General features: G+C 46.2%; 2 long non-coding RNA genes across 3 annotated transcripts; one reads left to right on the top strand and one right to left on the bottom strand.

Annotated features, from left to right (window-relative positions):
* Positions 1 to 1,550: 1,550 nt before the first annotated feature.
* LOC119709267 lies at positions 1,551 to 19,553 on the bottom strand. 2 transcript variants are annotated; one of them, XR_005259318.1, is made up of 2 exons: positions 19,430 to 19,553; positions 1,551 to 18,528 (listed from the first exon to the last, which is right to left on the bottom strand). It is a non-coding gene; the product is annotated as an uncharacterized LOC119709267 (long non-coding RNA). The 2 variants fall into 2 exon arrangements; XR_005259317.1 differs by lacking the exon at positions 19,430 to 19,553 and adding an exon at positions 18,773 to 18,903.
* LOC119709268 lies at positions 18,353 to 19,890 on the top strand. The gene is made up of 2 exons (XR_005259319.1): positions 18,353 to 18,472; positions 18,579 to 19,890. It is a non-coding gene; the product is annotated as an uncharacterized LOC119709268 (long non-coding RNA).
* The last annotated feature ends 7,215 nt before the right edge of the window (positions 19,891 to 27,105 follow it).

The following is a 27,105-nucleotide window of genomic DNA, read 5'->3' as shown; positions in this document are numbered from 1 at the left end:
CTCTGAATTGCTCTGCATTTCTTGTCTATGAAGGTGTTCCTATTGAGCTTAAAGAACCAGTCTGAGTTTACAGATAGAAAGAAAAGGTGAAGTTTACAGGAATATCAACTTAAAAATATAAGGAACATTTTGCAGGTACACTGATCATCAGGGACCCCCTTCAGTGTTTGTCACACTGAGCCAGGTCATGGGCCCATGGCACCAGAACAAATAGCCAAGAGGACTCCTCACAATTATAATGTGGGATTTAAATCATTAGACCTGACAGCATTATTTACCTGGGACACCCCAACTGTTTTTCTTGTATTCTTAGTACTAAGTAAACAGCACATACTTTTTCTTTTTTTTTCTTTTTTTTTTTTTTTAAGCTGCATGTAAAGCAGCCTCAAGCTCAGTAACAAGAGGACTTTCTGTCTGTTGGGCTTCCAGGTTAAGAAGGCAAATCCTGCTCCAATGACATAACAAGTTTTTCAAACTTGATGTGGCAGAGAAAGGCACAATCATGGTGTTCTAGATCAGCTGATGAGTTTGTGTGCTGAAACTAGGACCCAGGGATGCCAGCTTACTTTGCTGGGGTATTGTTTTGGCTTTTCTTTAAAAAGTACCAAGTATCAGCCTTTGAACCCCAGGCAATACAAACTGGGCACCAGAACAAGGTCCAGCTCATGTGAAGGTTGGCCCAGCCATCCCACTGGAGAAGTTGTATTTTCTTTCCCACCAACTCCAGCAAATGTTCTCATGGTGAAACGTGGCCGATTCTGGTCCAATTGAAAAGACGAAGCCAAATAACCACCTGCTAAAGCTAAAGGTTCCTTGAAAGCTTGGATTTATTCAGTCTTGCTGAAAATCAAATGTTTAAGCTATGAGGAGTTTGCCTAAATAACTGTATTTCCTCTGTGAAGCACCTATTTATTAATCAGAAACTACAGCAAAGTACCACAGGGCTTCAATAAAAGAAATCCATAAATTTGCCTGCAAAATGTGTTTCCTGCTCTGCTTTTATGCCATGTATGTGTCTGACATACAATTACTGTTTGATTGAACGTACCACATTAAACTGTTCTGGACAGGAGCTGTGCACTGAGAGCAGCTGATAACAGTGCAGGGCATTTCAGCAAGCATCCCCTGCAGCGAAAGACTCCTTGCAGGCATTAACAGAATTACTTGCAATTGAAGAGAAATTTCTTGGTTTTTTTCCCCTTTTCCCTGTTGGGATCTCACCCTGCACCGTTTGCTCTGTGCTGCCTTGGGTCAGTTCTTTGTGGGCAATCACCAATCCAGATGCTCTGCACCTTCCAAGGATGGGCAAAGCAGCATCAGTGGTGGCTCAGGCTTAGTTCATCTGCTGTTACCTGTTTTTCAGAGAAAAAATTGTGTGCATGTGAGGACCGGGGTGTTTTATTTCAACGGGATCTATTTTCATGTTCATGATGCTTAGCACAGACTAGGGATGGCAACTTGAAGGAAGTCTGGGGCAGTGTTTAACAGCACTAGAAGCTGAGGGTATCACCTGAGACTGAGTCTGAAAAAAACCCATAATTGCCTGCATGTATTTTTCAAAACACCTTTATTTTAGGTATTTCTGATTTTTATCCAAGCTAAATTGGAGGTGTTAAGTAGCACTGAACTTTAAAAAGTATTTTAGGTATTTCTGATTTTTATCCAAGCTAAATTGGAGGTGTTAAGTAGCACTGAACTTTAAAAAGAAAGAAAATTCAATCTAGTCAGATTTGTTCTTGAAGTCTTAGTGTGGGCACTAAGAAATGCACTTTGGTCTGTTGACAATGTCCTCAAGTGCTAAAGAGGGACCAGCAGGGCTGGATCCCACAGCAGGATGTGCACAAGGGATCCTGCATGTGAGCCTCTGGCCATGTACCAAGTGACCTACAGACCTTTGCTGCACCAGCCCTCCTCTCTGACAGGCAGTGTGGCACCTGGGGGAGCTGCTTTGGGAACAGATCTGACAAAAACAGCACTAAACCACAGCGCTCTCCTATTTCCCACGTGCAGTCACACACATGGAGGGTTTTGTCCACAGAGGCCAGGATAAGCAGGCAACTTGCAGCTTGCCACAAGGAACAAGATACAAGGTTATAAAGCTCTGGAACAGCTTCTCGGACATTTCTATAGGCAGAGTTCCCACAGCACATAAGAAAAAGATCCATTCATCAGGGTTTGGGCTGCAGGATGAACTGCAGGAGTTGTTCTGTGTGCATCCTCTCTTAGAAGTTCTGACTTGTCCTTCTGACCTTAAAATCCATGGGTGGCTTCTCTTCACAGTGGCAGAGCTGATGTAGGAAGAGGCTGGGGAGGCATATTGCAGTGTTTCAGGGCAAAAAATGTGTTTATTTTAACATAGAAATATCCTTATTTAAAGTGTTGATACTAAAGATAAAAATTGTAACAGAAACTCATCCAAAAAAAGTTACAAACCCCCATTCCCGATCCTCCTCTTTTCATCACAAAGAATATTCCACAGTAGTAAATGTTGCTTCGCAGCCTGTTAGCAGAAGAGGTGATTGGATCAGTTGACTTGTAGGTGTCAGAATCAGAACAGATTAACTAATTCCATCTACCCATCTTTCCAAGGAAATATTCAAGCCTTTTCATCTCATTTCAGTATGCAAAGAAGACAGGAGAGTTGCTGGATACAGAAGTCCTTGTGGAGAGGAGCAGCAGATCTGGGGTTTCCTATGATGAGGCAGTCTCAGAAATCACAAGTCTCAGAAATCACAATCAAAGCAGGAAGTCCCAACACAACAACAGTTCCAAAAGTGTCACATTCCTGGAATCAGCTGGCACAAAGGACACTCCTGGACAGTTCTGTGTGGCCTTGAGCAGCCCAGGTTTCTTTGTTCCCTGTGGGTTGAACAGAATCCATCCTTCATTGACAGCGGTGCCTTCCTTGTGCCCATTGTCTCTCTTATCTGTCACACTGTCACTGGAACAAGGTTTGTCCTTTGGGACTTGCTTACACAGCAGCTGCAATAACTACAGCAGGATAACTCCATGTGAACACTCATTCCACAGCCATGGGATCAGCTCCTGGTTCATACCATACCTTAAGTGGAGCAGCCTCGGTGTGTCAGTGTGCCTTACAAAGTTAAGCCAGACCTGGGACTCAGCTCAGGGTTTCTAGTCACTTCTCCTTTATAAAGAATTCAGCTTTAAGAAAAGCAGTTGAAATGCTCCTGAGAATGACAAATAACAAATGAGTAAATCTTGCTCCAGAGCCATAAAACCCAGTTAAAAAAAAAAAAAAAAGAAAAAAGCATGCACTCCTAATCTATTGGCATGAGCATATAAAGCAGAATGAATTGATAAACATATCAATTAATTGATAAAAATGCTAAAAGCCATAAACAAAGCCTTTTCAGAAAGGTAATGAATAAGTAATCCACACAGACAATGTGAAAGGACTGCTGCTGCTGTGGGGCCAGGGAGCCATTAATTTGTGTATCCATACCCCTGGAGTTATAAAAGGATAAAAGCTTTGAACATTGCTGCGGAGTTCAATGAAAATAAAAACTTTTACTCAGCATACAGAAGCTCTCAGAAATGAAAATAAAGTATTAGAATTCATAAAGATGGCAAATAATTGAATATTATGGTTCTGTTTAACAAATTGCTTCCTTGCACGCAATTACTTCATCATGGTCTGATCTGAGATATGAGAGCAGGAATAAAGCTCAGAGAAAGATGCTGTGGATGACCAGAGACCTGCAATGAGTTTGCTGAAAGAAGAGTAAAACAGATTTGGGAGGGGAGGAATGGTTTGGGTAAGGGCTCTTTCTGTGGGCTTGGGGTGCATCTCTCTAGTTGCATTTATTTCTGGTGGGGGGAAAATGTCAGACAGACACAATAGGGAGGGAAAGCACTCAGCTTGTTTAATTTCTCCATCTTTGCGCTCCAGTTCTCATGCCTTGAGCATCATAAGAAGCACATGCTCCACACCACGGGTAACAACTCCATGTCCTTGTAGTTCCGTTCCTACAGAAACACTGTCCCCAGCCTGACACCCTGCTCCAACCTGACTGCCCTCCTTCCCGAGGGCCTTCTGCCCTCGAGCTCTCCTTCCAGGCCTCCCTGTGCCACAGTTGACTATTGCAAGAACAATAAGGATTTTTAGGGGCATTATGACTGGGTTAGTAAAACACAGCTGCCCCTGAAAGTCCCTCATTTTTCTTGCTGCCGCTCAGTCGGTCCCCAGGAGGGAAGGGTCTGACAGGGTCCGTTCTCTCCAGCGTGGCACACATGGCTCTGCTGATGTGCCCAGAAGTGCCCCAGCGCCCAGCCCACGTGGCAGGGGAAGGTGTGCAACTGCTTTGCCATCCCTGTGGGCTCCTTTTAAGTGAATGCCATGCTGAGTTTCAGTGGAATGCCAGATGGCTCGTCTGTCACTTGCAAGGATGCCACCAAATGGAGCCTGGCACAGCTCGCTGCAGGCAGCCCTGGAACACCCCAGCCAGAGGGGCAAAAGGCAGGATTACCTCATCATTACTCCTTGTTCCGGCACCCACGTGAGCAGTGGTCTCTGGCCAGGGGAAGTGGAGACCCCAGGGCTGACTGGCCCCACACATCCCACACTGGGTCATACTCTGCAACCCCAGGGGCACTTGGAGCTCCCCTGGGGACTTGCAGCACTCAGGTCCCAGCAGGAAAGTTCACATCCATCTGCAGTAGCAGTTGCCTTTAATTTATTAAAAAAGGCTGAGAATTTTAGGGAATTACTTCTGATTTCTTAACAACTTTCAGCTAAAGTAATATCTGAGGAAGATCTATACATTTCCAACTAAAAAGGGGCTAAGTATTTGGCTGGGAATTTTCAACCCTCATTCATAAGTCCTCCTGGAAATCCCACCCCAGCCCTTCATGTTCTTAGGGCAACAATCAGTATTTTGAAGACAGTGGACTCAACAGAAACTACAGGCAGATTCTCACAGTTCTGCTCTGTTGTTGCCCCATGAATTCTACCTGTAGAGAGCTGGGGTGGGCCCCATCCCATAATGGGCTTGCAAGCATCCCTGCAAGCTGTTGCCCTTGAGAAGGACTTTGTGACATGCTCAAGGATTTCCAGGACAGTTTGTGTCAAAGCAGGGAACCCCTCAGCACTCTCAGGGCTTTTCTTCTTTTCCTTCGTCTTGTAGAAAAAGCACCACACTGGTGTCTCAGCAAGGGACCCTTAGCCAGCATCATGTTTGCAGGTGCTGCCATTCACACAAGCCATCTCCGGGGATACACATGCAGCTGGTGTGACCAGGGATGCCTGGGGAGTCACAAAGGTCCCAGTCCTCTGCAACACAAGACATCCTCACCCATCCCACATGGGATGAAACTCCAAGGTAACAGACAACTTGGCATCCAAAAACCGTGGAGACCCTCTCAGAACTACACAGAGCCACACCTTATTTTCATTTACAATTTCTTCTGTAAGTCAACTGAAAGCAAACCCTATGCCTTGATTTGGTAATCAAACATGAGCCATGATTGAATCCAAATATTATTTGCATTTTTGAGAAAGTTACAACAGTAGTGTAACAACAACAACAACAACAATAATAATAATAATAATAATAATAATAATAAAAAGGCAGCAGCCCTCTAAATGCTAATGACGTTGGTGTCCTAAATGAAGCATAAAAGCCAGAGCCCGGGAGAAGCAGAACATGAGTCAGAGCATCAGTAGTCCCACACTGAAAGCAGCACTCCTGGCTGCTTCATTCATTTAAGGAATCAATTCTTTTGGAATGAGCATCAAGTAGTTTTTAGGACTAAAATGAAAATGAGATGCATGTTGTTATTATATTAAAAAGTTTTTTGTTTTTATTTTCTTCTCCTTGGATTGACAATAAACAATTCTTTCTAGTTGAGGGGGGCCCCAGGCAGGACCAGGTTCCTGCAGCACTGGCTGCTGTACCACTATGGAAGAAAATCTGATGAGCCCCTGCCCCAGGGAGAGCACAAGCTCCCCGGCAGCCAGGACCCCACCACGAGCAGGCAGAGCAGACCCAGGGCACAGAAATGCAGTAACTGGAGTTGTTGCAGCCTGGGCAGGCTGTCTCACCCCCAGTTTTATTTGACTGGCATTGGGTCATTGGCAGAATTGAGTGAGCACGGATATGTGCTGAAGGGGAACACCCTCCACAGAGGTTTTGCATGTTCTCTCTTGGACTGCAAAGCCAGCACCAGGCTGTGCACTGCAAGAAGAGTGAATATTGCCTAAGGTCCCTGCTGCCCCCGTCCCACTTCCAGATAAAGCACAATCAGATTCTGATGATTAAAGCACACATCTCTAGGTTACACTGTTAACTCAAATTATTTTTGTTATGCTGTATCTGAAACTTAGAAAATGCAAGAGCAGAACAAAACCAAAGTGAAGGTAGAAAATTATTGCAGTTTCTAGAATTCTTCCAGCTTTAGTCATGGAAGGGGATTGTTAGAAACGGACAAAAGGCTGTTTCCCTTAATTTTTTTAAGTGTGAATTTTGTCTTGACAGTTTCCTTTCAGAAAGAAAAATTGAAAACAAATTGTCCCATACACAAAACAAAGGGACAGATCCTCAGCTGGAATGGACTGGTATTACCAAGTGAGTAACACCCACTCGCAGGAGAGATCTGAGCCTTTTAACTGGGCAGCTGCCGATCCTGCTGTGCCCAGACAAGAGCTTCAGCCTCCGGGTGTAGATGGCAGCAGTGCTGGATCCATGTAGCTTGGAGAAGCCGAAGGGCTGCTTTCAGAGCAGCTGAAAGTACACCAAGGCTCTGAGGACTCTGGGACTGTACACTTCCCAAACCTGGAGCTGACTTGAGGTGCATGAGCCAGTGGACACAACACCAAAAGAGCAGCCCATATCAGCATGGCCCTGAAATTAATGAGCCGCTTTGGAGAAATGCTGGCAAAACTTCCAGAAACCATGAATTGTGGGGTTTGCTTTCTGGAACAAGGGGTGGCTCTGATTTTTCTCTCAAAACCAAGATCAGGCTGATCACCGTCTTGAAAATTACTGGAGCAGTCCCCAGGAAAGTATTAACTGTACAGCACAAAAGGAATGCACAGTGAGAACTGTGATCCATCCTGGCCAGTTCTGCCCCTGTCCCTCACCCACAAAAAATTAAAAATACACACATTAGGAGAATTCAGGAAGTGTCTCACTTTGCCAAGGAACAGACCATGTCCCCATTGTCACTGTCTCCAGCAGAGCTGCCCAGCTGAGCTCCTGGCCGGGAAAGCCAGTGCCCGGGGGAAGCTGCCTGGGACCCAAAAGGGCAGGAACAGTGGAGCACCACTGGTAGATCACCCATCCTCCAGCGTGCTTATCCAGGGCTGACAAGAGGTGGGTTTGACCACGTGCATTTGACATCTCCTGTCTTTACAATCCCCTTTTTGGAGCATCACTTTTTTTTTCTCCCACTCCCAACATCAGCAGAAGAGCTAGAAAGCCAGAGTTATTTTTAGGAGATGGTACATCTAGGCTCTGTTCATCTTGACTGGGTCCCTTTGAAAATGGCAAGGTTGGATAATCAAACACATTACACAGACTTTCCATAGAGACTGCTTTGCAAAGGAGCCTCCCACCATTCAGATACCCAGGTGACAATATTTCAAAGAGGAGCTTTTAATGCTGCCCTGGTTAGCCTCAGCATGGTGACCTCACTAGCATTTATACACAGAGCCTTGGAGAAAAAGCAGATTAAAGCAGCTGACTTAAAGTATATAAAATAAAACAATTAGTCATCAACAAGCTACTAGAGGCTGCCACATTACACTCAAGGCGCAAGAGACCATGACCTGGCTGAGGTTGGCAAAGAAGATGGCAGTGCTGCCTGGTCAAATCACCCACCCAGAGCAGCTCAGGTGGGAGCTCGCTGGTGTGATGGCTGACACATCAAACTGGCTGGCACCAGGACAGGGACAGGAAGGGAGAAGAGTAGAGCAGTAGGAGAAAAAAGCCAGGGGAGGAGCTGTTGCTGGAAGAGGCTCCATGATTCCTAGCAAATTAACCAGGGCATGGCCAGCCAGCCCAGTCTGGCCACTGCTGTCTTGTTAAAGTCTCCAAAAGAAGGGGGGAAAGGGGACACATTGAAGCAGCCTCTTGATAATGGCCCATTGCTCTTGCTGAGTTTCAGACAATGTCCAGTACTGGCTGGAGGAGTCCCAGGTCACAGTTCTGCCCAGGACCACGCTCAGTACCACTGGCTGGTGGGTTCAGTAGTGCAGCTGTAACCCAAGGCTCTAGCCCCAGCAGTGCTGAAGCAGCTGGAGAGGGCTGAGGGGTATGGATAATGACCAGCAGTGCCCCTATGCGTGATGGCTCCAGAGGAGTGTGTTCCCACAGAGCCCTGCCCAGACTGATCAATGACAGGAAAAGCAGCCATGTTGCTGGCCTTGACCTGCCAGTGCTGGCCCACCTAAATCATAACCAGTGAGTTAAGAGAGAAGCTGCCAGCAAGAGGCTGCCCCACCTGGGCTCTGCTGGTCTGCCCAGCACTGAGGGAAGCAGAGTTATAGGAGAGCAGCAGAGAATTACCAAGCAAAAGGGTTTTTAAAATAATTTCATTTAAACAAAACTGAGGCATTACCGTAAAGTAAATGGCCACACCTTGCTATTTACTCGGCTTTGCTGAGAAGACCAGCTTTTCCGTAGCTATTCAAATCTAACAAGTTCTGGGTGCCTAACTCACTCTTTTAAGCTCATTTTCAAACTCCAGCCAAAAATCACTTTCTGATTCACCACTTTCTCAGGCACAGCATTATTCAGAGAATGCCTGCAGGCAGGTACTGTGCTGTACAAAGTACATAAGCACAAGTTTAATTACTCTGTGGACAAGGGATGTGATTAATTGTATGCTTTAAGTTAAGCATGTGCTTAAGCATGCTACTGACCTGGAGCTTTAAGTAGATCTATCAGGTGTTCTGGAGCTCTCCATTTACCAGTTCTTTGAGGTCAAATAAGTGGAAAGAATGTAAGAATACTCCTGTGCTCATACACCCCAAAGAATTCACACAAAGTCCAGTTTATGACTTTTTTAAAAATTAAAAATTTGGACTTATTCTCCCCATTTTTGCACTTATTATGAGCATTACAATACTACGCACATGGCCAGAATGTATTAACATTAAAACATGAGCTAATTATTGTCATTTTCAAGCTTTTAAAAAGCATTTGGCTTAGTTTTTTACTTTGCCTGGATACTGCTTCAGGTAAGAACTTAGATTCATTTCATTTGCACACTTCGTGGATTAGTTCCCTTATGTCTGGGCAGTGTACAAGGTCCTAAAAAATATGGAGCATATAATTGAAACTATTGCCCCTGCTAGCAGTGGACTCATCACATGGAAGAAGTCAAGCATAAAATGTGCATCAGCTATGGGTGGTCACGTAAATCCACATTTCATTAGCTACAGCTTACATGATCCTGGGAATTTTTTTCACTGCGCTTTTCCACCTTTCCATCAAAGGCTTATTCCTAGTTCAAAATAATATAGGAAGGTCAAATTGCGTCCATTCCCTGGGGAGGAGCAAGTAGAGAAGACTGGGACCTGAAAGCTCCCCCTTTTTTTTTTTAAAGACACAACTACCCTTTTTGTGGCACTCGGGGAGCCTTGATGGACTGGACAGAGCCACTCCTCGAGGCAGGCGTGTGACCCGTGTGCCGTGCCAGCATCCCAAGGGCAGGGAACACCCACGCCCAGCTACACCCACCAGCAGTGACATTTCACAGGGACAAGCCAAGAGACTTCCACTGGAGCAAAGCATGTGCAAATCAATTTTCAACAAGCGAGGGAGAGCACAGAGGGTTTGGTTACAAGTGAAGAGGCACGTGCCTCTGAAGGGAGCCTTCTTTGAGGAAGTAAACAGATACAATATTGATAAGTGTTTTGGCTTCGCCTCATCACTAATCCCATCACACGCTGTTCCTTGCCAGCACATTCATGAAAAGTGTCTGTTTTGGATACTAGGGCACAACAGAGAAGAGAAAAAACCCCACAGTTCCCAGAGAGACAGCTGGCCAAGCCCAGGTGCACTCACTCTTCTTGAAGCACTAATACGTTGACCTCAAGATTTTAAACTATATTGCTCTCTGCTTAAGATGTTGGTTTTTGTTGTTAGCTTAAGCTTTTCTTTTTGGTACTAAATGCAGTAAAATCTTGCACAGAAAATGAAGTTTACATTACTAGGGATCCCAGACTGAGTGCTGCATGTGTGGGAAAATTTACAGGACTTTTCTCTCTCATTTCAGCATTACTTCTTACGGGTTACTCTGAAATGTTTTTTCAAAGGGATCAGGTTGCCAGGTACAAGTTCATAACCACTGGTTACTGTGGAGAATGCCCCTGGTTTTGGGATCCAACTCTATATATCCAGAAGCTCCTTACAGCAACAAGTCACAGGACAGCCCCCATAATTTGCTGAATGTTATTAATTAAAGTAGACAGGATTTGGCAACATGAAGCTGAGCTAGGTGTGCTTAAAATTGCTGTTAGTTCAGAGCCATAAGAATAGGTTAAAGAAACCAAATTCACTTGCCATGGAGACTGAAAGAAAGTCACAGCAACATTTAGAACAGCTGGATGCTGCAGGCACACCCTGGTGCTGGTGCCTGTGGGTGTTCAGTGCCCAACCACCCTGTTACAGGAGGAGCTTCTCATCTACAAGTTTTAGATCTCTCATACCAAAGCCATCAAGCAAATCTAAGAGTTAACTGAAATATGTGGTTAAAAACCTTTCCATTTGCATCAGTGGCTGGGGAACCTTCACATCTGTGACTCAAAACTGATTGTACAAACTTCCTGATTAGTGAGGTAAGAGCTGTCTCCCAGCCTCAAGTATTAACTTACTCAGTGAGACACCCTGACCCTGGAGCCATCTCCCCCTTTCCTCTGCCTTGAAGGGAAGTCCAGACCAAGGACCCACTGTTTAGGCTGATGAAGTTAACTGAACTCCATATTAGGTGAATGAGGAATCAATTTCCCAGATACTTCTAATGAGATACTTCAGTGAGAATGAGACATTACCAGTTAATGCTCTGTGAGTGTCCAGGTTCATGACTGCCCTTCAGTACACAGGGGGCACAAGAAATGCTTGGCAAAAGGGGAAATTCTATCCCTTTAGAAATACTTCTAATGAATAAGAGGCTTCTGGCTGTCAGGTAATAGCTCAGCAGCGCTGCTTACATTCAAAGCTGTGCCTGGAATAGTGAAGTAACAGCAAATTTCATTAAAAGTAACATCTTTGGTTGCTGTGGAAATCATTCAGGTGGGAGACTATTTCTGGAGGCTGTATTGGGATGTACTACATTTCTTTCACTAAAGTGTTTCCTTCCGGGTGTGAATTCACTCAGGCGGGACAGGAGACAGGAGAGGAAGAGCTCAGCTGGTGACTGATTCCGTTCACCTCCTGTGCAGGCCACAGGCAAGAGAGGCACAGGTAACACAAGATCCTGACCACAGCTTTTAAATAAATCCTTATGTTTGCAGCCCACCAGGTCAGAGTTTCAGGGATTATAATCCCATCCAAGCTAACCTACAGCACAGCTCATACTGTGTTTTTCAACAGCCTCTTTAGATGTATTTTTAAGCGCTGAAACTCTGATTGCTGCCTGCAAACAACTGACTGTAATCGGGCATTGATCTAATACTGATAGCTGACCAGTTATAAAATAGTTCTGTGTGGAAAACACACTTCAAAGTTAGAGAAGGTTTGAAAGTATCAGAATTTCCCAACAGTTCTGAGCATAGTGCTATAAAATGAAAGTGTGCTCGTGACTGTTTGTCTGAAAACATTACCCGTCACCAAAATTAGAGCTCGGGGTAAATCCTGGGCTGGTGCAGATCAGATCTCTGCTGGCATACAGGAGATGTTTTATTTAGCACTGGGCACACCTGCTGTTTCTTTGGAGAGCTCTAAATTCATTCCGTGATGTAGCCACATCTACAAGCCAAATTTATGTATTTTAAGACAAAACTACTACCAAATGTTTTGAAATTAAATTGCAGTTTGTGTTCTTTTTGAAGGCAATAATGCCATAAAAGTATAAAGACATCCAAAACTTTATGTAACTAGTATTACATAACACCTTAAACTGGCTCATAAGCATTTTTCTTACTTTGGATTTATTACATTTTTATTTGGAGCATGTGAAACAACTTGCTGTACAAGTGCAGTTACATGGAGCTGGGCTTGGGGGGGCGGAAAAGTTCACTCTGATAGAAATTCTAAAGTGAGAAACTTATTGCTATGTTTGCAAAGAAACATTGTCAGAATAAAAAATGTTTCATTGTTTCTCACTGCCCTTGATGGCAATTGATACAAAAATTAAATGAAGCCCTGGAAGGGGGCTAGAGGTAGCATTAGTTTTAAAGGCTGACTGCACCCAGCCCCTCATTAATGCACAGAGCATTAATGCCATAAATACGTGTGAATGCTCTCATTCAGGCTGTAATTTATTCCCCAAGGAGATGCAAAACTAGCTCAAATATGCTGCAAGAAAACCAAACTCTTCCAATGAAGTGAGTGCAGTATGTGAATCCTGGAGCTAAATTTAGGCTGGGACTTGGAGTAAAGTAATTCTAACCTCAAAGTAGCACTTTGAGTTGCAGTAACAAACACGGTGCAAAGATTCAGAGAAGTTCTGCTCCTTTGTTATAATCTATTGTGCATGACATTTTGGGAGCTCTTTAGTGACTCAGATTTAAGAAATTCGGCTTAAGTTACTCAGTTGAATTTTATTGTTCAGTGAAATTGTTTAAAATCCCCCTTCATTTAGGTTGTTTCTAAAATGTGGATTCAGGCTGGTTTTGGGGTGTGTACAGCAGCACACATTCTTAATGTACTGAAAGCTTGATGTAAACCATTAACTGCAGTGTTGGACAATTCACAAGATGGAAAAAATGGATATTGTAAATATCTGATTAGGGGTTTTTTTCCAAATGACATTATTTTTTTGGTGTTATGGTCCAAGGTAAATTAAAATGGGTGAGCTCACTTGTGATTAAGCACCTTTCTGTTTCTTGTTCTGTACAACTGTCATTTGCATGGAAATGTTTTTCTTCTCCAGAAATATTTCCTTCCAAACTAACAGATGAAGTCACAATCATACAAAATATCTCAGTAGTCAAAGCAGATTTTTAATAAAAAGTACTTTAATATGCAACTGAGACTTCAAGTCTTCTATAGTATCCTTCAAGAGTAAAATACACCCATAATGCAGGAATTGAGGAAACCTTTATCCTTCTTTTAAAAATCAAAATAGCATTTACAGTTTTAAATCAAGCATATTTTAACTGAACTACATTCAAATTCTTTACAAAACAATCTCTCATTTCATACAAGATTTTTCATGCATATTCTGGCTCCAAAGCTCCAAATCAGTTTGCCACAACTTGTTTCACCGGAATTCATCAAAAGACTAAAAAGCCAAGTGCCAAGGAGCCGAGTTCTGGCTGCGGCAGCAACTGCCCAACCAATCCCCACAGCCTGGAAAGCCCCAGTTCTCAGAATTAGCTGATGCTTTAAACAAGAGATCATAATCAAAATCATGATTCCTGACAAAGTCTCAATATTTCACTCTATAAATTCTTAATTCATTTTCCAGCCATTTGTAGGTTACTGCTCGCTCCACCCTCTCAAATATCAGCAATTGCTGCTGCTCTTAAAGAAAATTCCACTTTGGGGAAATGTGATATTATTCCAGATGTTTCAGTCCACGGCAGTTCTGCCTAACCCAACCTGATCGTTGCTCTGTAATGCAGCTCAGCCTTGAACAGCTTCTGGAATTTATTCCTCAAACTACTGCACTTGCATATTTGAATTTAACCCTACCAACAGTCATATACTCAAAAGTCCTGTTCTTTGTAACAACAGAGCCACCCCTAAAGAGTTTTTTTCCAAAAACATAAAACCATGACTAATTTTAGCAGGCCTGTGGGCCACTGTAAATTAGTTCCTACAGCCTGCTGATTGAATTAAAGTGTTTTAAATTGAGTTCCTCACCATACTTCAAAAGTTATCATGCAGAGAGATTTTGTTGAATCAAATCTGCTTTCAAATTTTATAGTTTAAGGAAATTCCATACTTGGAACGGGAAAAGAAAAAAAAAAGTGAAGTGCATTTATAGAGATTCAAACCAGTTGCAAGAACTGGATTGCTACTATTTTCTTTCATTGGATTTCACCAGCAAAAGGATGGGAAAAGATCCTGCTCTGCCTCCAGTTGTCCAGGACTAACCCTTCCAGCAGATTGGACAGTTCAGGTGATGTTTGCTTCTCAGAATCCCACCTGGAGCAGTGGGCATTACTCCATGGGCTTACATCTGCCCACCACTGGCCAAGTTCTGCACAGTAACTGCCTGAGCAGGAGTCCAAAGCCTTGGTCAGGTGGGATGCTTTGTATTTAAAATAACAATAATAACGAATTACAGCTCTATCAGGCATGATCTGGGAGTCACAACTCCAGCCCTGGACCTATAAATGGTGTCACTAAAAAATCTGTATTGGGAAAATACTGAAATCCTGCAAATGTGGGCACAACATCCATCCACGTGGACAACAGGGACACCATGAAGGACTTTCTCCCAAAAGACACAAAGAACAAAGGCCTATTGCCAGCTGCCATAGAAGGGAAAACCCAACAGCCTAAGCCTCATAAACTGACAGGCCACCGAGATCCAAATAAAATTCAGGAAGTTTATCCAAAATCAAATATACTGAGCAATGTCTTGGAAATATTTTGATTCCTCAGTGCTAAAGAAATATGTCATGAATCCAAAGCCCATTAGTTGGGAAGGGGAAGCTGTCCCCAGACCAGCATCACCCTGGCTCATTTTTTTCAGTCTGCAGCCACATTATTTCTTTTCCACACTGCTGCTGGCTCACACAAATGCCCAGGCTGGCAATGAGACCTGACAGAGGTATTCTGCCTTCAGCAAGGAAGGGTTTCCCTACCCCAGCCATCAGACACTCCCCTCTTTGGGATCTGAGCAGTTGCAACCCTTCTTGCAGTACCATCACATAGATCCTCCTTCTTTTCACTTGCTCCCCCAGAGCAATCAAGCCCAAGAGAAACCCCTCTACCAAGCAAGAATCACACTGGCAAAAGGAGACAGCAAAGTGCTTTGGGAAAGTCACACAGGTGCCACCAATTTACCTTTGACAGGGTTGTCACTCAGACTGTGGCAAGGAGCCAAAGCCTCAGAGTTGCGTCCCCACCTGTGGGCCAGCATCTGCCATCCTGCAGCCTCTTCCAGGCTCTCCTCCCCTCTTCCCCTCCCCTCTGGGACCTGGCACTTTTGGGTCCTCAGGTAGGGAAGTGATGAAATCAGCAGGATCTGGAAGGATTTTCTCAAGTAGGCCAGCAGTGGGAAGGAGAAGCACATTCCCCTCCCCATCTGGTTTGCCTCTGAGTGCTGAAGAGCTGGCCTGGAGCAGGAGCTGGCATGGAGCACAGCCCAAGCTTGCCATTTGCCATCTGCAGATGGAGCCAAGAGCAGAGGGAAAAGTGCCTGCAAGCTGGGCACACACTCACTGCTCCACTCCTGTGGGGCTCAGCCCTCTCCACGGGCACAAGGCTCTAACACAAGCGTGTCCAGCATTCTGTGAAAGGTCTGTACTGAACAACAGAGCAGATCCCAGGCACGATTTGACTCCAACCTGTCCCTGGTTACATATATCTGTAACCCAGACATCACAGGCTTGCTCTGCTCTGTGCCCTCCTGCAACTTAAAATACAGCCCTGGCTCGAAGGTCTCTACTTGCAAATATAGAGGAACAGTGGTTCTTAAATTGCAGGCAAACATTTGACTTCACTCAGGGCAATTCAAAGAATATCCTGCACGAACCCCACCCTTCTGCCTGACAACTCAAACCTTAATGCCTAGATAGTTCTCTTTCAGGCCTTATCACAGATAAAATATGGCCATTTTTTTTTTTTTTTCTGAAGGAGTAAAACCTGCCAAATATTTACCAACTCTTTCAGAAGTCTGAAAATGTCACCCCTACAGTGTAACAAACTTCCCCGGAAAGGCCCTGATAAATAGAAAGCCTTGCTGTACTGCCCAGAACTAGTTTAGTGTGGTCTAAGTATTGCCAAGTCTGACTGACAAAGGAAGCATATTTGTACACACAGAAAGATTAGCAAGAGAGGCATAAAGTTTATAAGTGAAAATAAAACAAAGCCCCATTATTAACCGGGGAGGGGGGAATAATTGAATCTGCATCCCAGAGAGCACAGAACATTATGAAAGCCTCAGAGCTAAAACAATAATTTAAGAGTTTGTCCACAACTTGCAGCAGAAGCTTGAACCATCTTCTTTAGCATTTGGAAAGTGCTAAACCATGGTCTACCCCCAACCCAGCCTTCAGAGCAATATTATTTAAAAATAAAATATTTTTACTTGGTAATTTGACCCACAAAAAGTCACTTGGGGCATGAGGGAATGTTCCCTTCCAGCCTGAACATTAATTCAGAGAGAATGTTTAAACTCCACAGTGTAAACCAGATGCTGAGAAGTACATCTGCATTGTACTGTATGTTCTTTGGGGCACAGACAGAAATTGGAAAGTGCCTGTCAATGCAGTGTGTATGGCTACCATCTAAATAATCCAAATAATGTAGATGAATGGACAAAAACCCACATTCCTAGTACCAACCAGTCTGTCAACAGAGTTCTCACAGCTATAGACAACTATATCCACACTAGTGCAAACAGATGAATATTGCTTAAAAAATGTGTCCTTTCGCCTTGACAAATGCCATTAGGAAAAAAAAAACCTCTAAAAATGGCTAGGGAGTTGGAAGCTCAAAGGTACACATATAACAAGCCTTAGTGACCATAAAATGCTGAGCACTCACTTTCTACAGAAGCCAGGCTTCCACTGAATCTTGACTGGTACACGCAAATGAAAAGGTAGTAACTCAAATTATGCTGTATAGTGCTCCAAAATAGGTTTCGGGGAGACAAAACTTGCCAGAGCTACTTAAAGGCAGGAAGAAACTAATTGTTTCTGGAAAAAAAAAGAATCCAGATTATGTTAAACCTGACAAAAGCTAAACTCAGCTGTTTACCCAGTCTAACAAAGAACAGCACAGTTAAGAAACTCTGGTATAAAAGAGAAAACTTCACTTTAGCCTACTAGCAAGCCCAGGAGCCCGACTAGCAACACAACCAACCTCCACAAAAATCGCTGCTTGCCAGAGATGCCTAACAAGCTGCACAAGCTGGAAGGAGTGGGCTGAGGAGGCACAGGAATCTGCTCCCCGTTCCCCTTTCACACCATCAGGTTTTAATGTTAATGATACGGCTCCGCGTGCCTAAAGTATTTTTACACTATGCTGGTCTTCTTGTAGCGCCGACTTGTTCCAGGGCGGATGATTAGAATCAGATTTCTGTGATTTCACTGCAGATTCATTTCGTTAAGGGCTACAGATCTGCAGGGGGAATACGGCTGCAAACAGGCCAGCGGAGTGGGTTCTCTCCTAAAGGGGTAACAGTATCTTTGCATTTACTCCTGACTTTCAGGTACTTTTCCTTTTTGTGGCCACTAGACTGGGCTCTTTGGAAAAACAAGCATATAGGGAAAAGAAACATGCAAAAAGTTTTCCTTGAAATTTTGGTTTCAAAAAAAGCTCCCAACCAGAATAGGTTCATGAGAACAGGCCCAAGTAAGGCCTGACTGCATCCACTGTCCCCCAAGTCAAAGAAGCACCTGAGGGACCACACATGGGTGATAATTCTGATCTGTCAAGGTCTGTATCTCCTGACCTGTGTCAGGAGCTGTGTCAGAGCAATAGCTATTAATATATGTTAGTGTGCTGCATGCAAGTGTTTGGATATAAAGGGCTGAAGGAGAAAAAAATATGCAGAGGTCTGTAACAGCATTTGTAAATTTCTCCTAACTGCGAAAGAAATAACACTTATTTTTCGTGGGCAATGGCTACCAAAAATTGTGCTGAAAACCGAGTTTGTTCGTAAAAATTTCATAGGAACAGAGCATAAAAGTTGTGTGAGTCTGTGTACACACATGTGGAATGTAGGCTCCTACAATGTTACATCAGAGAGAAAATTAAATTCTAAGTGGCTCAAAAAACACACAGGAAGATTTTAATTTTCCATTTGTTTTTATAGACCTTAGCCATGAGAATACTGTTGCCACTTGGCCTTTTTCTTTACTGGAGGTCAATGTCATTGACTTTTTACAAGAGAGAAATAAAAACACCTCTACATAAATCAAAAAATTATGAGGACCCTCAAAATAGTTCTAAGAACTTAAAATGTAATGTAACATAACACAGAAGGGCACAGAAGTTATAAATACGACGCTATACAAGCCAAGAGTAATATACACACCCGGAGTTGTATATACACCGTGCCCAAAGAAGGAGCACAAACCAGTGTCTGCAGATGTGCAGTGTGCCGAATCGAAATCCGACAAATAATGAGGAACTCCGGAATGCTGGGTGGTAAAAACGCTTAGGTGAGTAAGAGAATTTCCGGTAGCCCGGCTGCTCCGTATGGATGCGACTAGATTTACTAAAAAAAAAAAAAAAAAAAAAAAAAAAGGAAAACAGATGTGTTTTTAGAAAGCGAAAGCGGAGAAGCGGAGGGAAGGATGCACATGGTCCTGAGGGAGCGAAACCGAGCGCTCGCTCCGCCAAGGCAGGGCCGGGCACAGCCGGTCCGGACCGCCGCGAAGCCGCGGGGATGGCCGCCAGCACCGGTAGGACGCGCACGTTTAAGGCCCTTTCCGAGGCAGAAGAATACAAAATGCACTTACGGTTCGCGGAGAACCAGCTCCGTCCTCTCCCCGCGGCGAGCTGGGCACCCGCCGGCCCCCAGCGCCGGGCAAGCCGCGGTCCCCGAGGGCCGCCCGAGCACTGCCCGCCGTTTCCCCGGACCCGACCCGCCCGGGCCGGGCCCCGCGTCCCGCCCGAGCGGCCCCGGGCAGCGCCAGCGGCGCCGCCGCGCTCCGTCTTCGCCCGCTGCGCACCCGGCAGGTCCCGGGAGCCGAGAACTGGGACTTTGTAGGCCAGTTGAAGACACGAACCTCTCATCTCGCCCGCAAAGACCCAGCCCTCAGCTCGCCCATCAGGCGCAGGCGACCACTACTCACCGCTATCTTTAACTGAACCCCTTTTTCTGGCCGGCGCTCACCGCCAGCGCAGAGCCCCCGCCCCGAGGCCATCGGGGACCCCGCCGGAGCGGGATCATTCCCCCGGCCGAGGAAGGCAGCGATCCGCGCCGCCCCCTCCCCAAACTTGGGAGCTGTCCCGGTCCCGGCTCCCGGAGCCGGTCCCGCGCCTCGGCCCGGGCCCCGACGCCCATCGTGACTCGGCACCGCTGATCCCGCTCCCGCTCCTGCGGGAACTTCGTGCGCGGAGAGGGGGGAGCAAAAACACCAAAAGGGACAGAAAATCCCGAGCCCCTCCGTTACCTGCTCTGCGTAGGGGAGGAGAGAGCACGGAAAAGGGGCTTGTGGGCCCCCGCCGCCGCCTCCCCGCCCAGAGCCGCAGGTCCTCGGGAATCCGCACGGGAAGGGCTCGGGCTGAGCTACAGCCGAGCGGGGAGCGGCGGCGGGCGGGCGGCCGCGTTCCCCTCTCCTGCCTCCCGCAGCCCAGAGGCTCGCAGATGGGTATTTAAGCCGGTATTGATCAGGATGGGTTTTTTCCTACCCTTCCTCTCTGCCCTTGCAAAAGGCAAAAAATAAAAAAAAATAAATAAAATACGTTGCCACAAGGGACGTTGCAACTCGTTTCTCTCGGCTTTTCAAACGCGGCGTTTGCCCCAGCGAGATTGAAGTGTCCCGACACAAGAGCACCAGAGAAGTAGGGAAAAGAGGGGAAAAATACCAAAACCACCCAAGGCAGAAAAAAAAAAAAAAAAAAAAAAAAAAAAGAGCCAAAATCCAGCACCCAAAGCCATCAAACCGGAGAGAGACGAGCAGTGATGCGGTCCCGGGCGGCGGGGCTCCCGTCCGGCGCAGGCACGCGTCCCTCAAAAGTTCGCTCCACGTGTTGCGGCCGCGTCCCGGGAGGGTCGGCGCGGTCCGGCGCACCGGGGCGGTGCGGGCTCGCTCCGCCGGTCCCGCGCCGTTTAAGGAAGCGGCCAGTCCCCACCCCTGCGCCGGGCAGCTCCCGCCGCAGCCCGGCCCGGCGGCTTCGGCAGCTCTCCCGGGCTGCCCTCCCCACCCGCTGCCCTCCGCGACGCCGCGCCGGCACGGCCGGCCCCGCACGGGGCAGGCGGTGGGTCCGCGGTCCGGAGCGGCCCCGCGCCCCGCGCAGCCCCGGCCGCTCCCGCCCTTCCCCGCGCTCCTCCCGCCGGGGCAGCCCCGCGGCCCCGCGCACCGAGGGGGCGGCGCGCCCCCTGCCGGCCGCTCCCGGCGCTGCGCGGAGCGGGGCGAGGGTCGAGCCGGGCTCGGGGGGACAAACCCCGCGGACAGAGCCCGCAGACAGACCCTGCAGACAGAGCCCGGGGACAAACCCCGCGGACAGAGCCCGCAGACAGACCCTGCAGACAGAGCCCGGGGACAAACCCCGCGGACAGAGCCCGCAGACAGACCCTGCGGACAGAGCCCGGGGACAAACCCCGCGGACAGAGCCCGCAGACAGACCCTGCGGACAGAGCCCGGGGACAAACCCCGCCGACAGAGCCCGCAGACAGACCCTGCGGACAGAGCCCGGGGACAAACCCCGCGGACAGAGCCCGCAGACAGACCCTGCAGACAGAGCCCGGGGACAAACCCCGCGGACAGAGCCCGCAGACAGACCCTGCGGACAGAGCCCGGGGACAAACCCCGCGGACAAAGCCCGCAGACAGACCCTGCAGACAGAGCCCGCAGACAGAGCCCGCGGACAGACCCTGCGGCCAAACCCTGCGGACACCCCGGCATCGCCCGGCGGCGACACCCGCTCCGCACCACGCACGCACCGAGGCTGCTCGCAGCCAGCATCTCCCCACACACACCTCCCTGCCCTGTTCCCTGCACCGCTCCCTATATGTCCAGCCTTCCCCTGCACACCTTGAAGTGGGCATGGACACCTTGTGTGTATCACAGGTATGTCAGAGGACATACTCTGCCCTTCCATGTGCGCCAAGTCTCTTCATTTACATCTCCTGTAAAGCTGGCTGAGTACACCCTCTGTGACTGAGAAAATCTGGGCGCAGTGCATAGCTGTACCCTGTATAAATGATGTAGTTTCTTTACACTACACTCAGTTTTAAATGTGTTTTAAGTAAATGCCACAAGGACCTGAAAATGTTTTGGCTTCTTTTGGGTGACTTTTGTGCTCATGCATTATGTAATTGTGTGCTCATGTGTGACGTAATTGTGTGCTTATGTGTGACGTAATTATGTGCTCATGCATGAGGTAATTGTGTGTTCATGCATTAAATAATTGTGTGCTCATGCATGAGGTAATTGTGTGTTCATGCATTAAATAATTGTGTGCTCATGCATGAGGTAATTGTGTGTTCATGCATTACATTATTGTGCCTTCATGCACGTGGTAATTTTGTGTTCATGTATTATATAATTGTGTGTTCATGTGTGAAAAAATCAAAGCTAACAGCCAGAGGTCTCATCTTTTAAATCTTTGGGTTCAGCACCCAATGCACCTCTCTGTCATCTACACCACATTTTTTTCCTGTATCTATACCGAACACAAGGCAGCCCTGTGTATGCATCATTATGGATGTGGCAATTGACTCTACCTGGCCTGTGTGGAAGGAATGCCAGAGAGAGAACTTGAACTGATCTGCCATGGAACTGCTCTCAATCAACACTGTGAAGCCATCCTCTACACAGAAGAACATGTTCCTTGGCTAGAGGCCTGATGAATATGTAGAGCCAAGGAACATGTTGTTTAAAACTGATAGTAGAATGCAAAGTGAATCATGGGCCATGGACAAAAAGGTTGGAAGAGGGACAGAGCTCTATGAGCCTTTTGAAAATAAGACATTGCGGCAGAAGGTAGAAAAAGAAAGAATTTCTTGACCATCTGGAAGTGTTCTGCAGAGATGATGCCTAGAGAGTACAGTAGAAATTAAAACTTCCCAAAAAGATGTAAAAGACACTAACCTTTTCTCTGGTGAAGGGAATTGATGATGTAGAAATCACTTGGGTTGAACAAGAAAAGGCCTCATCAGCTTTTAGTAAATAAGAGACTGCTACTCTTACAGGACGCAGATTACATCCGCCAACTTCACTCTCATTTTTAATTTTTTTTAAATACTTTTTTTTCTCGGTTTCAACCATGTAGCTGCTTGAAACACCACAGAATATTTCTGAGAACAACAAATTCACAGCAAAAAAATGTATCCGTGCATGGAAGGAAGAGCATGAGCCAGGGAATGGAGTTCCTCCCTAAGTGAGCTGATGGCACATTGCCTCTCTGATGTCCTGACCAACTGCTTAATTTGCTATTTTCAGCGGCCTCAAAACATGTTGCCTCTTGTCTTGACCTGGCCCCCACTAGTACTGATGTGAAGCGCCATTTAATTCTCATGAGAGCAGAGCAAGACTTTCACACAACATTTTTGCCCAGCAGGAACTCTTTTGCAGGGAGCCTGATCCCATGGGACGTGCTCAGCTGCTAGCAGCCCATTCCCACTTCCACTGATGCCCCTGGCAGCCCTGTGGTAATAACAGGATAAGGCATATTTCAGGCAAGTCTTCACTTGGCAGGAGGTACTTCCGTACCTGAGAAGGTCAGGTCTTAGGACTTCATCTCCTCTCACAAATATCTGCTGGCTGCCCTTCATGGTGTGCAGAATCCATGCACAGGGAATGCATGAGTACACCCCCCACCTGGATGGGAGCTGGGAAGAGGATTAGGTCCGCATAGAGTTCAGATGTAATCACAAGCATATCAAGTTGTAGAGCATCACAACTTACACAATTCTAAAAATAAACATAACCAGTCAACTGTTTGGCAGGCAAAAGGTTAATATATTAATAACATTTGACCAGCAACAGCCCAGAACAATAACTATGGAACAACAGATAATAGGGCTGAAAATAGCCCTCTTTGGAAAAAAAGAAAACATTTTCACAAGAGCCACAAACCAGATGGAGTACCTCCTTTAGAGGTGTTCACAAAGTGGAGGCCATGTTTGAAACCTCCAAAGTCAGGAGTGATCTTCTGTGGGTGGGAGAATGCCCTGCCTGCTGCTGAGTGGGACATGGACCCTGTGGATGGTGCTTGGCCCAGTTGAATGAATACATGCATTAATCTGAGTCTGTCTTTCTCAATCCTGCCTGTGCTTATGCAGTACCTTTCTCTGCCACTGATTTGTTAACTGATCCACTGATTTGTTAACTCTTGTGTGTGGTACTAAGCAGCATGTAAGCAAGAACGGCTTGTAGCCAACAGCTTGGTATTTCAGCATCTGACCTTGCTGAGAAAGAGAATGGATTGTCAAAGACATTAAACTTGAACACAGTGTAACGATAGAAACAGTTGAAATCCACTGATGGCACAGGATGAAATTCTGGTCTTCACCCGCAAATATGAATCCATGCCAGAGACAAGGGTCAGATCTCTCTCTCTCTCCATCTTGTTTTTTTGGGTTTTTTTTTAGCCAGAACAGTAGGAATAGCAAGTTTGTGATCAAAAGTTCAGAAATGTGCAAATATGATGTACTGCAAGGAGCTGGCCTGATCCCATGTACCTGTGCAGGAACACCAAGCAACCAGGTTCATTAAGGATGCATAGAAAACTGCAGTCCCTCCTCTGAGATCCTTACTAGAACCTGGTGGTTCACCTCAGAGCACCCGTGTATCACCAGTGAGCTGCAGCCTCCAGTCACAGCTCAGACATGCTCTGGTTCTCTGCTCACTGGCCAAGGCTCTGCCTGTCCAAAGAACCTCTGGCAAATCATCCATACAAGAGGAATGCCCTACCAAAAATTGGGCCTTCATATTTAAAGCATGTGTGCATATATTGGAGAAAGGAGAAAATCACAGAACTAATGAGCTCTGATTAAGCTCAGAAATAATGGTTTCCTGTTCAAACACAGAGCTCTGTCTCTTCTTAGGACAACTACCTCATCCCCAGTCGTGTCTATTAAAGACAATTACTGGGGGAGACAGATATGTGTAACCAGATGTGGAAATAACGGTCAGTGCCATATGCAGTTTAAATTCTTTGGGCCTGAACAAGTTACATTAAAAAAAAAAAATTGGGTGTGTGTGTATTTGTGCACTGTGGAGCAGCTGTCAATGGGGAAATCCCCTTAGCCCACTTTAATCCTACATTCCACAATCCCCAGGGATTAAACAAATGCACTAACATTATTTACTGTAATGCTCCCTCCCTGGGGGGCTTCAGTCCATGAAATCCACTCCAGCATTTGCAAGTTCCAGTTGTGAAATAGGCTGTGCACATTCTATATTTGGTAGCTCACAAGTACTCTTTCAGTTGGGCCGAGAGTGATGAAAGGACAGGAGTCAGGAATTCAGCCCAAGCAAGTCTCAAAGGGACCAGGCTCAGGCTTGGAGCTCATTTCTCACTGTGCAGGTCTTACACAGGCACTGAGGCATTGCACTGACTGCTGAGAGGGGACAGTCATCACAGGATCACTGCAAGAGGCTTCCCTAAAAGCATCTACAAGAACTTCCCTAAAATTCAAGATGCTGCCACAATATGAGTCCTCCTATCTATACTCTGGACATATGAAATGAGGCTTTAAACCCAGATACCCCCAGATACACCAGTACAACCTCACACACCTCCCACTTTACTTTTCCTATGATGAAATCTGTGCTCAAACTTGGGTACAATCCCTGTGAAATTAGTAACAGGGATTCCCCCGATCCACATGCATAATCCTCACAGTCCCAATAAGGCTGTGACAGTGCAAACTGCACGCCATTGAACTCCTGTAACCATCTGAGTTCAATTGATAGCCACAATGCCCAGCAATAACACAGACGAGATTCAGGCTCCCAAGGACCCTCTGACATACTTGCAAGGCCAGCTGATTGCTCCATCTCTTGCTTAAGCTTCCCGTCCAAGTTTATTACAGCTTCTTCAAAGACAGTAAACATTGCATTCTATATTAGGCTGTCCTTGCCTTGAATTCATATACAGTTTAAATTCTTTAACTTGGGTGATTGTACCAACTCAGCAGTAGTTTGAAGCACTGCTGCACAAATAAGCTGGCAAGGCAGAGCCCCAGAGAGCACCCTCTGAGGCAGCCACTGCTCTTAGTACAGGGGATGGTTTGGCACCATGTCCTTCAGACACAGCAAACAGTAAAACTTCAGAGGCAAAGGAGTTTTACAGAATAGCTGAGGCTGAAACTCTGGAGGTCACCTGGTCCCACTCCCTGCTCAAGCAGGGTCACCTAAAGAAGGCTGCCCAGGGCTGTGCCTGGATGGCTTTTGAATTTCTCCAAGGATGAAGACTGCACAACCTGTTCCAACATCAGTCCTGCTCACTTGGAAAACTCTTTCCTTATGTTCAAATGGAACCTCCTGTACTTCAGTGTGCGCCCTTTGTCTCTTGTCCTGTTCATTGCTGAAGCTTTTGCACTGACCTGATATCTCAGGCTGGCCTCTGAGCCTGGCTTTGTCACTGTAATCACCAGGCCTGTGCAGCTGTACTGTGTAGAGTGCAAAGGCAATTCCTCTCTATGAAATTCAGAGAATCCCTGAGGTTGGAAAAGACCTTGCAGAGTCCAACATTAACCCAGGACTGTTAAGTCCCCCACTAAGCCATGTCCCTAAGCAGCACATCTTTTAAATCCCTTCAGGGAGGGTGACTCAACCATTTCCCTGGGCAGCTCTTTCCAAGGCTTGGCATCCTTTTGGTGAAGAAATTTTTCCTACTATCCAACCTAAGCCCCCGCTGGTGCAACTTGAGGCCATTTCCTCTTGTCCTATTGCTATATTAATCCAACACCTGACTCTGCTCCCATGGCACTGCATTTACAAACATATCATTTTATCAGCTCAAATAGATTTTTTTTCCAATTTACAGAAAGATCAACACAATAAAATCTATACTCGTGTAACTGCTCTTCATCCTGCAACAGCATGCTCACTGCAGTGAACTTCATTCAGTGGTAAAAGCAAGAGTGTACAGATAAAGAGAACCCTGCACACAAACCTTCCAGGCCTAGGCTCTGATACCCTTTCTATTTTTTTTTTTTTTAATATAGTTTACAGCCAGGAACATAAGAAAGTACCTGAGAGGGAGTCAGGGAGAAGAGCAGGGCTTCTGTGAGCAGCAGGCCCTGTGCTGCTGAGGTTAAACAGGCTGCGAAGAAGGGATTAGTAATCTCCCATCCATCCATCTTGCTCCTCCTTCCCTGCATAATTACAGCTCATTTGAGACACGCTGCTTGGAGTGTCAGCTGGCATTTTCTGGGTTTCCCAGAAGCAGTAGCTGCCATTCAGCACCACTTTCTTAATCTAAAATCTCTTTCACAGGTTCTCTTGGGAAGCTGAGCGCTGCTCAGCTACACCAGCAGGGCAGTGAGGACTCCCACTCCCTCTCATGGGTGCCCTCGGAGCTCATCCTGCAGCTGTCATTCCCACTGGTACCCCTGGCTCTCAGAGGAGCAACAGCATTGCTGTGCTGGGCCCTCCATCTTTCCTGGTCAGGTAGGAATACCCTGACCTGTCCATTAATATCTAATTACAGATGACAGTAGCAACCTTGGGGACCTGTGTAAGAGTTGCTACTCCTGTAGTAAAGCAAAAATACTACTGGGTTCCTCACAGGGGAACTTCCCAACTGCTCCCCTCACATTTCTGGAGAAGGGGACACTAGTAACTCTGTCCCTTGAACACAGAATAAGGATTCTCACTCTGCCTTTCCTACAGTGACATAAACAGAGTTTTCAAGGGGAAAAAATAATTCTTATTTCCTATCTCACTGTCATTTTTAAAATTAGTGAATTCTGCAGCATTCAATGGATTACTATTCACAAACACGTACCTGCTCCTCTGGCAGAACAAATCGAGTAATTTCTGTTTCTGCTGGAGCCTTCGGCATGCAGACAAAAACATTTTTTATTCATCAATGGTAAAAGGCTACAGCCATTTGACTTTAAACACAGACATGCTTCTGGGCTCTCTTCCAGGAAGTCTGTGTCACCCAGGCT

This window comes from Motacilla alba, chromosome 18, assembly GCF_015832195.1.
Source record: "Motacilla alba alba isolate MOTALB_02 chromosome 18, Motacilla_alba_V1.0_pri, whole genome shotgun sequence".
NCBI lineage: Eukaryota > Metazoa > Chordata > Aves > Passeriformes > Motacillidae > Motacilla > Motacilla alba.
The sequence above is the reverse complement of the archived record's forward strand: the minus strand, read 5'-3'. Positions and strand labels throughout refer to the sequence as shown.